At 41.2% G+C, this 12454-nt stretch overlaps 1 protein-coding gene across 7 annotated transcripts in view; it reads left to right on the top strand.

The window, feature by feature from the left end:
* The window catches only part of GHR (growth hormone receptor), a 161507-nt gene that overhangs the window by 19799 nt on the left and 129254 nt on the right, over positions 1–12454 (top strand). Inside the window, exon 2 of one of the 7 annotated variants that reach the window (XM_067545581.1) lies at positions 8035–8090. The exons of the other annotated variants lie outside the window; for them this stretch is intronic. The gene's annotated coding sequence lies outside the window, so the exon portion shown is untranslated. The remainder of the gene's footprint in view (positions 1–8034; positions 8091–12454) is intronic. 7 annotated transcript variants of the gene reach the window in all.

Below are 12454 nucleotides of genomic sequence, written 5' to 3' on the forward strand. Positions count from 1 at the left end.
TTTACATTGGGTAGCTGCTGCTACCATGCAATCCATTTGGGAAAAATAAAAAACTGACGTTAACTCTGCTGGGAACCATAGACTAACTCTAATTCTTGTCCCAATAATGTTGTTAGGGTGAAATTAATCTCCTTCCAAGTGACAAAACCTGACTGCAGAGGTACAGTGTGGGGGCAGACTTAAAGCTGTGAGTAGGAAGTGGAGCAGCTCTACTACTGCTATTACTCCAATTCAGAGTTTAGAATAGGAGCTATGCTCTGTACTCACCCCTTATGTGAGATTTTGTAGGCACTGGATGTTTGGCAACCTGTTGGCCATGTCACACCCCTTTCTTCCTGCCTGCCTGCCTGTGATGAACTAGCATGAAGTCTGTTTCCACCAAATACCACTTCATGTTCAGCCACTTTGCACAATGGAATCATGGTAGCTACAGTATCTGTCTTAGCTATTCTAGGGATTTATATGGTCTCCATTACACAAATATCTGAGCACTTCAAAATCTTTAATGTATGTGTCCCTACGTCTCCCCTGTGAATCAGGGCAGAACTATAACTGAGGTACAGAGAGATTAAGTGAGTTGCCCAAGGTCAGACAAATACGCTACGCTGAGTGTCTCCCACAGCCCTTGCATTGCTAGGGGACTTTCAGCCTTCAGAGAAATAGTACATGCCTATACTTGCCTACATTTTAAAAGGTGGGTTACTCAAAGTTTAGGCACCTAAATCCACATGTAGACATCTACTTGATTAAGTGCAAAACTCTCCTGATCTTCGCTACGCTAAACAGCCTATTAGATTCACCTGGCAAATTGGAGCAGAAAATCTGGCCCCAGGCTCACATAATGCCATAAGTATACCTTATAACTGGTAAACTGTGCCAAACAAATAACAGGATACCTGCCCTGGAGAACTGGCAGTCTACAGACGTGTGTTGGTGCAGTAGGAGAGGTTACAATATAATACAAAACAAACACAGTTGTGTGTGGCTGTGCTGCGTGTTTTTTGTCTTTTAAATATTTTATATATTTTTGCTAGAGAGCAGAGTGCCTTCTGAAATCAGACTCTCCAAAATCAGCTGGCTTTTTTTGTTCTTTTCTAAAATGACTGAAGAAGAAAATACTTTGTAACTGAGACCTCCAGTTGCAGCTACCTTGGGCTTTGTCACATTAGGTTTGAGTGGCTTTTAATCTTCATCACTGAGTTAAGTGCCTGAAATCAGGGATTTGTAAGGGAACCATGAATACAACTTGATGCGTAGGGCTGCTAGGATCAAGAATGCTGGAATAGTTCATTCAAAGCAAGAAAAAGATATATGTGTGTGCAAATGTCTGTGTATGTATGTGTAACAGCTTTTCCTGTCAGTGTGATTACTGCTCTAAACTGTTTTTCATACAATGCCAGTCGTTATCATATTCTTGATATGTAGGTGCCAAGAAGCCACTGAACAGACTATATTTTATGTCTACCTAAAGTAAAATTGATCTGTGCTGATGATGTAATGCAGATATATTAATAAAGATACTAATGCAGGTATATTAATATATTTCTCATTGGTTTCGGTGGAAGCTGCTTCAGAGAGCAGAATTTGCCCTGTTAATGAAATGCAGTGGGTCCCCATATTTGAGATTTCTCACTGAGCTATTGTAACAATGTGGCTGTTTCAGGTGATGTTAAGAAGCCTATTGTATGTTATAGTTCAGGGCATAGCAATAGTATGGAGGCTGGAAAGTGGAATTGCTCTGGAAGGATGTGTCCCTTATCTTTCTCACGCAAAGGGCATGTAACAACAATCCTGTGCCCTTGAAACAGGCGGGGTCTTCAGAGGTTACAAAAACCATTGGCAGGATTCACTTTTGAACCATTGTTCAGATGATGAGCTGCCTCAGGGCTGCTATTGAGGGTCATAGACATGAGCCAGCAATAGTTTGTTTATAATGAATACATCTTTAAAAGCATGTGCCTTTAGGCTCTGGGCATGTTATACATAAGGGTGATAGGAAGAAAACAGCAGTACGTGGAATAAATGGACTAGTAATGCAGCCAGGCTGCAGATGAACAGGCTAGTGCAGTTGTTGTCACGTTTATCTACTTACAGCATTTCTGTAGTGCCCAACACTGTAGTACTGGAGCACTAAATACAGTACGTTGATCAATCCCTTTTCCCAGCAGACTTGTTTCAGTGTCCCAATGCATTTTAAATGAACTTTTAAGGACTGTTCATTACAAAGTGGCTGGGGGCCATCTTTGGACATAGGCTCTGAGGAATATCCTCATCTGCTCCTTCCCTTTTCCCTACCTCTGGCCTTTTGGTTCTGTGTGTAAGTTTTTTAAAGTGTATTTTATTATTTATATTACGGTAGCCTCTTGTGGCCCCATCTCAGAGCCCTATTGTGCCAGGCACTATACAAACACAGTGAGAGACAAATCTGCCCCTGAAGGGTTCACACTCTAAATAGACCACTTTAAAGAACGAGAGAGAGGAATGATTTTTAACCCTATTGCACAGATAGGGAATGGCGGCACAGAGAGTAATTAAATGATTGTCCAAGGTCACTCAGGAGTCTGAACCCAGGTCTCCTAAGTAGAGTCCTGATGATGGATACAAAATTTGTATCCGCATCCAAACCGTGATCCACAAAAATGGTTCATGGATAAAGCATATAAATGCGTATTTGCAGGGATCTACTCCCAAGGCTCAGTCTAGTACCTTAACCACAATACTATATTTCTATAAGTACTTAAGACCGACGATCTAGGTCTTGTTGTCCCTAGCCGTATTTGTTATCCTACACCTTTCTAAAGCCCCCATTACTGTAATATCTAAACACTGCTGATACATTGATTAATAGTAGAATGTCACACTAAATCATTTAAATATATAGTGAAAAATAGAATGATTCAAATTAGTTTTCTCACTATTTGTTTCATTAGAATTCCCTAAATGTATTCATGCTCCTGTGATTTAAGGACAGATCTTTTCTCTTTTCTTTTGTACTTTTATAATCCCCAAAACAAATATTTGAAAACTGCTTTAGTGAACGACAGAAAGCCTTCTTTATCTCCAGGCTAGGTGGTGAAATACTAAAAATCTCTAGTTGTGGAATCTGGACAAGTTCCATCAACTACATTAGCATGGCATTGAAGCGCTGCCCCTGACCCTGTCCTGCTTCAGATGAAATGTTTAAACAAGGTCCTGATTGGCGTGTAGCCAGTAAAGATCCTGACAGGACTTCCCAAGGATTAGATTAGGGTGATACTTGTGGTGGCTGCACTAAGCCACTCACAATAGTTTCCCCTTTGCTCCTAACTGCTGCTTATAAGACTTTGCAAAGATAAATACTAAACTGGCAGGCTTTTTTGCCTCAAACTCAGAGCCCTCCAGGGATAGCAGCTCTTGCTCTTCTTGAGGTCTGTTGCAAAATGAGAATGTTCCCTCAGCCTCTGGCACCGACCCAGACTTGTAAACGTTGTTCACTGAAATAATACTGAGTTCGGTTTCTAAAATACTTGGAATCTAGTTGTTGACTTTTGGGTACAGAGGGTCGTTGCTCTTGCATAGCACAGTCTTGCATTAAACTTTCAGATGATCCCTGTACATGCTTTCTCTGTTTATTCCCCTTCTGGAGAAAGGTTTTTCTTGGAAATCCAATGTTAGCGTCTGTTCCAATTTGTGCCTAGGGTGATCAGAAAGGGCTATAAAAGTGCTAAGTGCGGTTGATTTTGCCACTGTGTAGGAATGGGATGGTTTGGAGTAATGGGCAGGGTGTGTGAAGGGGGCTTGTCCCTGGGTGATGAGGCAAAGTTGGCAGATGGGAGTGGGACTCAGGTCAGGGACACTTGCCAACGGGGCACATGGGAAGACTTGGCAGCTGCGGGAGGGACTACGTTCGAGAGCACTTGTCAGTAAAGGATGGGCGTCTTTGTGACCATCACCCACTGTGCTTGTAGCTTGCCCCCACCCACACACACTATCTTTCTAGCTTGTCTCATTACCCTGCACATCTCACCCTTCCTTTTCCCTTAAAGTTGACCTTGAAGTCCAGCTGCATGTGTGCTGAGCATTGGAGCAGCAGAGTGAATAATCCAGTGCTTTGGGTTGCTGCAGCGTGGGCTTCCAAATTTTAATCATCATTTTTCCCCATTTGTCTTTTCTTTGGCGGGTGCCAAATTACAAAGGTATGCAGAGCTCTGTGAGGATGTGAATGGCTGTAAGTGTATAATGTGTAAGTGCTCTTATTTGCACAACAATAATCACTGTTAATTTAAATTCATTTCCCCTGCAGCATGACTGATGTATCGGAAGCTTGCCATGCAAAGTAAATACAAGTAATATATATGCTTTTTGCCTGCTAAACAAATTGTATGGTGAAAGCTAACACTGTGTTTATATTTAATTAAACATTCCTGAAGCAGGCAATGGGGAGGTGTGTTTATAACCGCTACGCTACTACCTACTCTGCATTCTAACTAATCAAGGGAGCCTGGCGCCTACTTGAGAAATGTGTCAGGCTCAGCTGGCTTGTGTCTGATTTTCTGCTACATTACTGGTCAGTTCAGCTGGCTGAAAAAAAAAAACATTTAAAAAGGACACAGTCAACTTTAATTTTGTAAATAAAACACTTTTAAAAAAAAGTTTGTTGGTTACAACCCTCTATAAATAACCAATCTTGATTCTATTTAGTTGTGTTAAACTGTGGAATGGAAAAGCTCTCATGTTCAGAAGGGTCTTTTGGGTGGACCTGAGGGAGGTGAGCAAGCATGTTGGGGTCAATTCCTCCTCCACATCTCTCCTTTCACTTTCTGCACCCCGTCCATCAACCTGTTTGTATCTCAGTGCTAACTATTTTCTCATGAATCTTATGATATTTGGTGTGGGTTTGTTTTTGTTTTTGTTGTTTTTAATCGATGCTGCTGGAGTCATGTTGTTTTCTGAAAATCTTAGCTGCTTCTCTCTTAAACGAAAGTAAGTTCCTAGCTTTCCTGGTTGTGCACAAATGATTGTAAATGGGATCCCCGTGGGCTCTAACACCAGAAGGCAAATTTGAAAAAAAACAACAACCCGGATTTAAAAATAACAAAACAAACAAACAGACCCTCGTGATTTTTAAACCAACCTCATGATTTTTGGATGCTTAATATTTGAGTACCTCTCAACTATTTAAACAGAGAACAGTAACTCTCTGTGGGTTTCTGTCTTCTTTCTCGGCTATGAAAGAAATACCTTGACTAATTTACAGGGCTTTTGTTTGCTGTGTGTATATGAGTGAGTGTACTGTGTATGTGTGTGTACAGAATTTAGACTCCTCCCAACCCTACATAGTGAGCTTCTTGTGGGTAAGATACCCCCTGATGTCCCTTAGGCTCCACAAGAGTGCCTGCATCTGTCTGAACAGCACTCATTTCAGGGACTGTGCAACAATGGGAGAAGGCGATGAGGCACACTTTGAACTGGAAATGCTCATATGAAGAATGCCATCAGACAAGGTGGAGAAGAGAGCAGCAAATTATCAGCTGTGAAAACAGCTGTGTAGTGTATGGTTTGAGTTGTAATAGCTATTTTGTTATATCCGAAACTCAGCTTTATTGTTAAAACAAACGTTAATTGTATTTGCTTGCCTGAATTGTTTTAAATAAAAGCATTTTGATTAGTGAGCCATCTGAAGCTTGCATTGTTACAAAAAACTGCATTCCAGAGTGAAAACAAAGAAATCATCAGTTCTTTCCACTGGTTCTTTAAATAACAGCGAACACAGCTAGCTCTCCCATCCACTTATATTTGAGAAAGATATAATGTTAAGTTGACAGAGTGTTTCCCTTTGCAATTTACAAGTACCATAAGGGTGCTAATAAAGGGCTTGTATTAAAGGAGAAAAGACCAATAGATGGCAATGTCACTTTTTGCCTAGTTTTAATTCTATTTCCTGAACTTTCTCCCTTCTTAGATCAATTGATACTTTAAAGGGTTTTTTAAAATCTCTTTCACTACAGTTGTAAAACCAACCAATTAACCCTGCAACATTCTAGTGCCTGCTCATCTTGCCACAAGAAAAGCAAACAATGCAGTATATCTACATATCAGACACAGGCCATATGGAGTGTCATTGCTGAAATGTACATTGTGGGCTGATGCTCACTTAGCCAAAACATGGGATCAAGCTTCCAATGTACATGTCTGCAAAGGCATCTGATGCAGCCTGTGTCTGGCATGTAGACAAACTGCACTATTTGCCTGCCTTGTTGTGATATGAGTAGATACTAGACTGAGGCAGTTGTGACTGATTGTGACTGTAGAGAAAGGAATGTTACCAAAACATCCTTCTAAAAATGTCTGTATCAAAAAGTTCAATTGATTTAATACATGTAAAAGTTTTGTATAGTTAATATCCGTTGGGAAAGGTTTTGTGGGAAGGAGTTATGGAATAGGAGAAACATGTTTTGTTGGAAATTTCATCATTTTTTTCTCTGATTATTTCCAGCTGAAATTTCAAAATAATCAAGGTCTCTCTGAATGAGACTGGGTGTATAATAAGTTTCGTGCAGGATTTTTTTTAACCAACTTCCGTTGATTGAAAATTAAAAAACCCTATCTGTAATTTTTAAAAAGCATTACTGTGTAATAAACAGTTATGTCTGTCAACAAAGATAAGTGCAGAGTCCTCCACTTAGGAAGGAAGAATCCCATGCCCAGCTATAGACTGGGGACCGACGAACTGGGCAGCAGCTCTGCAGAGAGGGACCTGGGGGTAATGGTGGATAAAAAGCTGGATATGAGTCAGCAGTGTGCCCTGGTTGTCAAGAAGGCTAATGGCATATTGGGCTGCATTAGGAGGGGCATTGCCAGCAGGTCACGGGAAGTGATTATTCCCCTCTATTCGGCATTGGTGAGGCCACATTTAGAATATTGTGTCCAGTTTTGGGCCCCCCACTACAAAAAGGATGTGGACAAGTTGGAGAGAGTGCAGCGGAGGGCAACCAAAATGATTAGGGGGCTGGAGCACAGGACTTATGAGGAGAGGCTAAGGAAACTGGGCTTGTTTAGTCTGCAAAAGAGAAGAGTGAGGGGGGATTTGATAGCGGCCTTTAACTACCTGAAAGGGGGTTCCAGGGAGGATGGGGCTAGGCTGTTCTCGGTGGTGGCAGATGACAGAACAAGGAGCAACGATCTCAAGTTGCAGGGCGGGAGGTCTAGGTTGGACATTAGGAAAAAGTTTTTTACTAGGAGGGTGGTGAAGCACTGGAATGGATTATCTAGGGAGGTGGTGGAATCTCCATCCTTAGAGGTTTTTAAGCTGCGGCTTGACAAAACCCTGGTTGGGATGATATAGCTGAGGTTAGTCCTGCTTTGAGCAGGGGGTTGGACTAGATGACCTCCTGAGGTCCCTTCCAACTCTAATATTCTATGATTCTATGAATAGCAGGTGGGTGGCTCCAAGCCAATGACATTTTTCATTTCACTTTATCGTGTGACATCAGGGAAGAAGAAGAGAGCTTGAACAAGCAGGACATTAACTTTAGAAATGAAAGTTAAACATGGAATAGTACATTTCATAATAGATGAGGAGAAATAGAAATAATAAAGAGTTGTGCTCTGTCCATTTGGAAATGTTGTTGTAGAGTATTTGATTTTTTCCAGAGCAACCTATTGAAATCATATGCAATTTTTTTAAACACACACACAAATTAATTCCCAGAACCTCATACTCTGAAAACAAACTCTGTTTCCAGTGAGTTCTAATTGATAATGGCAGTTAATGGAATACCTGCTGGCTAGACCTGGCTTTTAATGAACAAGAGTTCTTTGACATTATCATATTGAATGCAGCAGCGGATTGAGTTCAGAAAAGATATTGTTGGCCTTAATTTTTAATACTTTATATTTCATTAGAGATTGGACTAGAGAGGTGAGATTGGAAGCTGTTTGTAACAGAGACCTTGTCTACCTTTTGGGTTTGTAAAAAGCCTAATGGGATGGGTCTCAGTATGATTGGGGCCTCTGGGAACTATCATAAAATAAACTTTTTTTTTTTTTTTTTAGGACTGGAAGGGACCTTGAGAGGTCTTCTAATCCAGTCCCCTGCACTCAAGGCAGGAGTAAGTATTATCTAGACTGTCCCTGGAAGGTCTTTGTCTAACCCGCTCCTAAAAACCTCCAACGATGTAGATTCCACAACCTCCCTAGGCCGTTTATTCCAGTGCTTAACTACCCTGACAGTTCGGAAGTTTTTCCGAATGTCTGACCTAAACTGCCCTTACTGCAATATAAGCCCATTTGCTTCATGTCCTATCCTCAGCGATTAAGGAGAACAATTTTTCTCCCTGCTCCTTGTAACAACCTCTTATGTACTTGAAAACTGTTGTCATTTTCCCCCTCAGTCTTCTCTACTCCACACTAAACAAACCCAGTTTTTTCTATCTTTCCTCATAGGTTATCTTTTCTAGACCTTTAATCACTTTTGTAGCTCTCCTCTGGATTTTCTCCAATTTGTTCACATCTTTCCTGAAATGTGGCGCCCAGAACTGGACACAGTACTTCAGTTGAGGCCTAATCAGCGTGGAGTAGAGAGGGAATTATTTCTTGTGTCTTGCTTACACACTCCAGCTAATATATCCCAGAATGTGGGGGGTTTTTTTGTTTTGTTTTTGCAATAGTGTTATGCAGTTGACTCATATTTAGCTTGTGAACCACTATGTCCTGCAGATTCCTTTCTGCAGTATATCTTGGGCAGTCATTTCCCATTTTGTATTTGTGCAGCTGATTTTCCCTTCCTAAGTGGAAGTCCTTATCGAATTTTATCCTGTTTACTTCAGATCATTTCTCCAGTTTGTCCAGATCATTTTGAATTTTAATTCTATCCTCCAAAGCACTTGCAGCCCCTCCCAGCTTGATATCGTCCACAAACTTTATAAGTGTACTCTGTGTGCCATTATCTATTAAATAATAGTAATAAAGGACCATTCTTCCGTCTTTTATTTTAGTTTAGTGGCGGAGTTTCTTGGGCTGTTCTACAATAGTAATATAGTCTTTGCCCTGCCCTAATAGATCATTAATTCATGAGGAGTTAATTCCAGCTTGCCTTCCTTCTGCCGTTAGTCACAGATTCATAGATTCCAAGGTCAGAAGACACCACTATAGATATCTAGTCTCATCTCCTGTATAACATAGGCCATAGAACTTCCCCCAAAGAATTTGTTTGGATTAGAGTATATTATCTTTTAAAAGAAAGCATCCAATCTTGATTTAAAAATTTCAGAGATGGAGAATCCACCACACTCGGTAAGTTGTTCCAGTGGTTAATTACCCTCCCTGTTAAAAATGTGTGCCTTATTTCCTGCTGAATTTGTTTACCTGCTTCTGGGAACTCCAGATCAAAGACTCCTGATCTGTATAAAAGGGTGAGTAAATTTGTCATGAGTATGTTTGCTCTGAGCTGAAGCTGTCATAAACTGATAATCACAGAAACTCCGGACCCCGGAGTGGGGGTTCAAGGACTGCTCTTGCAGAATCCATGTTAGGGTTGTGTTTAACTCTGGTAATCTTGTTAGCCTGTGTGTAGGTTCTCTCACTGTTTTGAATGTTTTCTCTGTAATGGTTTTTACCTTGAGAACAAAGTAGGCTTGCATAGAAAGAAATCTGTGGTAACTTTTACTTGTAGCCATCACTCTGTCAGTCTCTGAAGAGAAAGCAAACCAGTCTTTAGGCAGACTGTTTGTGCGGGGAATAACATAGTGAAGGCAGGGAACTGTTTAGCCTGCACACACACCCTGGTCAGAAGAGAGTGAGATGTGGGTCTTCACCCAAGAGAGACAACAACTAGCGTTGCCTGATGTCTGGTTTTTGACCGGAAAGTTGGGGTTGAAAAGGGGAACTGCCAGTGTCTGGTCAGATGTACTGTCTGGACACCAAAAGTCCAGTTACTGCAGGTGGGGAATGTGCTGGGTCATCAACCCACACCAGCCCCTGCTCAGCTGGAGTCACCTTCTACCTGCCTCTTGTTGTGGGCGGGTAGATGGCAGGTTCTATGTCAGGGTGCAGCTCCTGTCCCAGCCAGGGAGCAGAGGGAGCCCAGCTGTGTTGGGAGAAGGGAGGTGGAGAGGATCAAGCAACAGGGTGTGTGTGTGTTGGGGGGGGGGGAGAGAGGAGCGAGTGGGGGCTGGGGCCTTGGGGAAGAGGGGGCGGGGTCCAGTTTTCAAAAATCAAATCAGAAAGTTGGCAACTCTATGTAGCTGATGAGCTGGAAGCCTGAGATTGGATGCCCTTGCTGAATCAGTGAGGGGAAATACAGTGGCAGTTACCCTGAACTGTGACATTTGGCATTGCACAAATATCAAATAATTAATCCCTAGCCTCTGATTGCCTGGTCAGCTCTACTGTGATGTATGTGGGGGATGAGAATTCAGTCATCCTTCTTGCAGTCAGCATACTCCTAGATATCAGGGATCTGATTCAGTTACCTCTATCACAAAGCGTATAATTACAAACATTAGTTGTAAAATTATCCAGCCGTGATCTCTCATGTTTTGTGTCCTCTTTTTCTCTTATTTCTCAGTAACTTCCTAATTTTATGCATCTGGAATGAGTTACTCACTGCAGGAGACTCTAAGTTTAGAGGCGCATGATCAATTTAAAATCAAACTTAAATTTCTTATCTTCTTTATTGCTTTTGTGTTACCTTAGTGCCTAGGAGCTCTAATCATGGCCCAAGATCCCATTGTGCTAGGCACTGTACAAATACAGAACAAAAAGACAGTATTTATCCCTGAAAATGACTATAGCTGGAAGATTAGTGAGAATATTTTCTCTTTTTTTTGTTTGTTTCCAGTTTATTTACTTTGAGCCTATGACAGCACCTTGTGTATAGCTGCTTTCACAACTTCCCTTGTCTAGTCAGGGAGAGTAAAAAACTCTTCAAAAATAGGGAAAATATATTTGCATAATCACAAAACTTAGCTGGTGGATTGGGGAACAGGTGTAGCCCCTGCAAGAAATTTTAAATAAAAGTTGTTTTTAATTAACTGGATTTAAAATTGAGTTCCTTTAAAAAGGAGTAGTACGTGCTTCCCCAATGGCTAGCGTATGGCCCCTTATCCCACTCCCATTTGTGTACTTTTGCTAAGGTTTGGCACAGTCTTGCCCTGAATCTTCCTTTGCTGCTTGTCATATTTGTTAGCTGTTTGGAACAATCATTTTAATCCTTAGTACCCCCCCCCCCCCCTCCAAAAAGGGATCTAATCTGATTTGTCAGTCCAGTGCTGTTTAGGATATAGAACCCTAACATGCATTGTGCTATACACTAGTCCAAAGAGTGTTGGAAATGGTGCAGTTGTGTATGTGCTTGGGGACAAACAAAGCAATAAAACAATTCACCCTGCAGTAGAGTGAGTGCCGTTAAAAACTGAACATTAGTACAGTGTAGTATACATCTGGCTCTCAGGTATTTGGTCTAAATCTAGGTGTAACACATTTATGCTTGCTATTTTAAATTTGAATGTCCTCCTCTGTGTTTTTTAAAAAAAAATTGATCATTCCCAGGGTTTTTACAGCTACTATTTGAATCCAGTACATGAGCCCCATCTATACTAAGAAACTGGCCCATTTGGTGAGAACTGTCATTCGTAACAGTTCCCTTCCCTCACCAAAAAGAGCTATAGAATTCAATAGAAAATGATAAACTTTCTATAGATCTTGTAAATGATCCCGCAGAATTTAATAATTATATCCCTGCACAAGAATTATATGGAATGGTTAAAAAGATCTGTAGAAAGTATCTCATACTTTATTAAATTCTTTAGACATTCAGAGTCGTTTCTATGCAACATTTCTCTAGAACCCTATTGATTTCATCCTTATTAAATTCTATAGGTCTTATTTATAAGTGCTGTGTCAGTGCTGTAAACAGTTCAACTGCTATTGTGAATGGGTCAAAACCGTTTCCAGCAGCGTGGTAGATAGCATAATGGTTTTCCCAAGAATGCTTTCTGCAGTGGTGCTGAAAGTGGTTTTGTCCTATCCTGTTAATCAAACTGTCTTCAGCACTAATTCAGCAGACCCCCTACTATCAAGAAGCATACACAGGGCCAGACGGTACCAATGAGTTGTGCGTTTTCCCAGTGTGAATTTGTATGCTGGCCATTCGTTCAAATTTTAAAGAAGTCATTTAATTGGATATTAATTCTAATTTCTCATGTATTTACTTGCATCTGTCCATTCTAAACATTCTCACAAATTAAAGACAGTAGTTACGGATAGGATTCTGTCATGGAGGTCATGGAAGTCACTGATTCCATGGCCTTCCGGGACCTCCAGAACTTCTTCCGGGGCAGGGCTGGAGCAGCTGTCAGCCTCGTGGCCACTGGAGCAGCAGCCCCAAGGCTGAAGGAGCTGCTGGGTTTGGGTCACCCCCAATGGGCTGCAGGAGCAGCAGCAGCACTTCAGCAGTGGCTGGCAGTCAGTCCTT

Source organism: Emydura macquarii, unplaced genomic scaffold (genome assembly GCF_026122565.2).
Source record: "Emydura macquarii macquarii isolate MOO-44397 ecotype Brisbane River unplaced genomic scaffold, CSIRO-AGI_Emac_v2 contig_1045, whole genome shotgun sequence".
NCBI classification, from domain to species: Eukaryota; Metazoa; Chordata; order Testudines; family Chelidae; genus Emydura; species Emydura macquarii.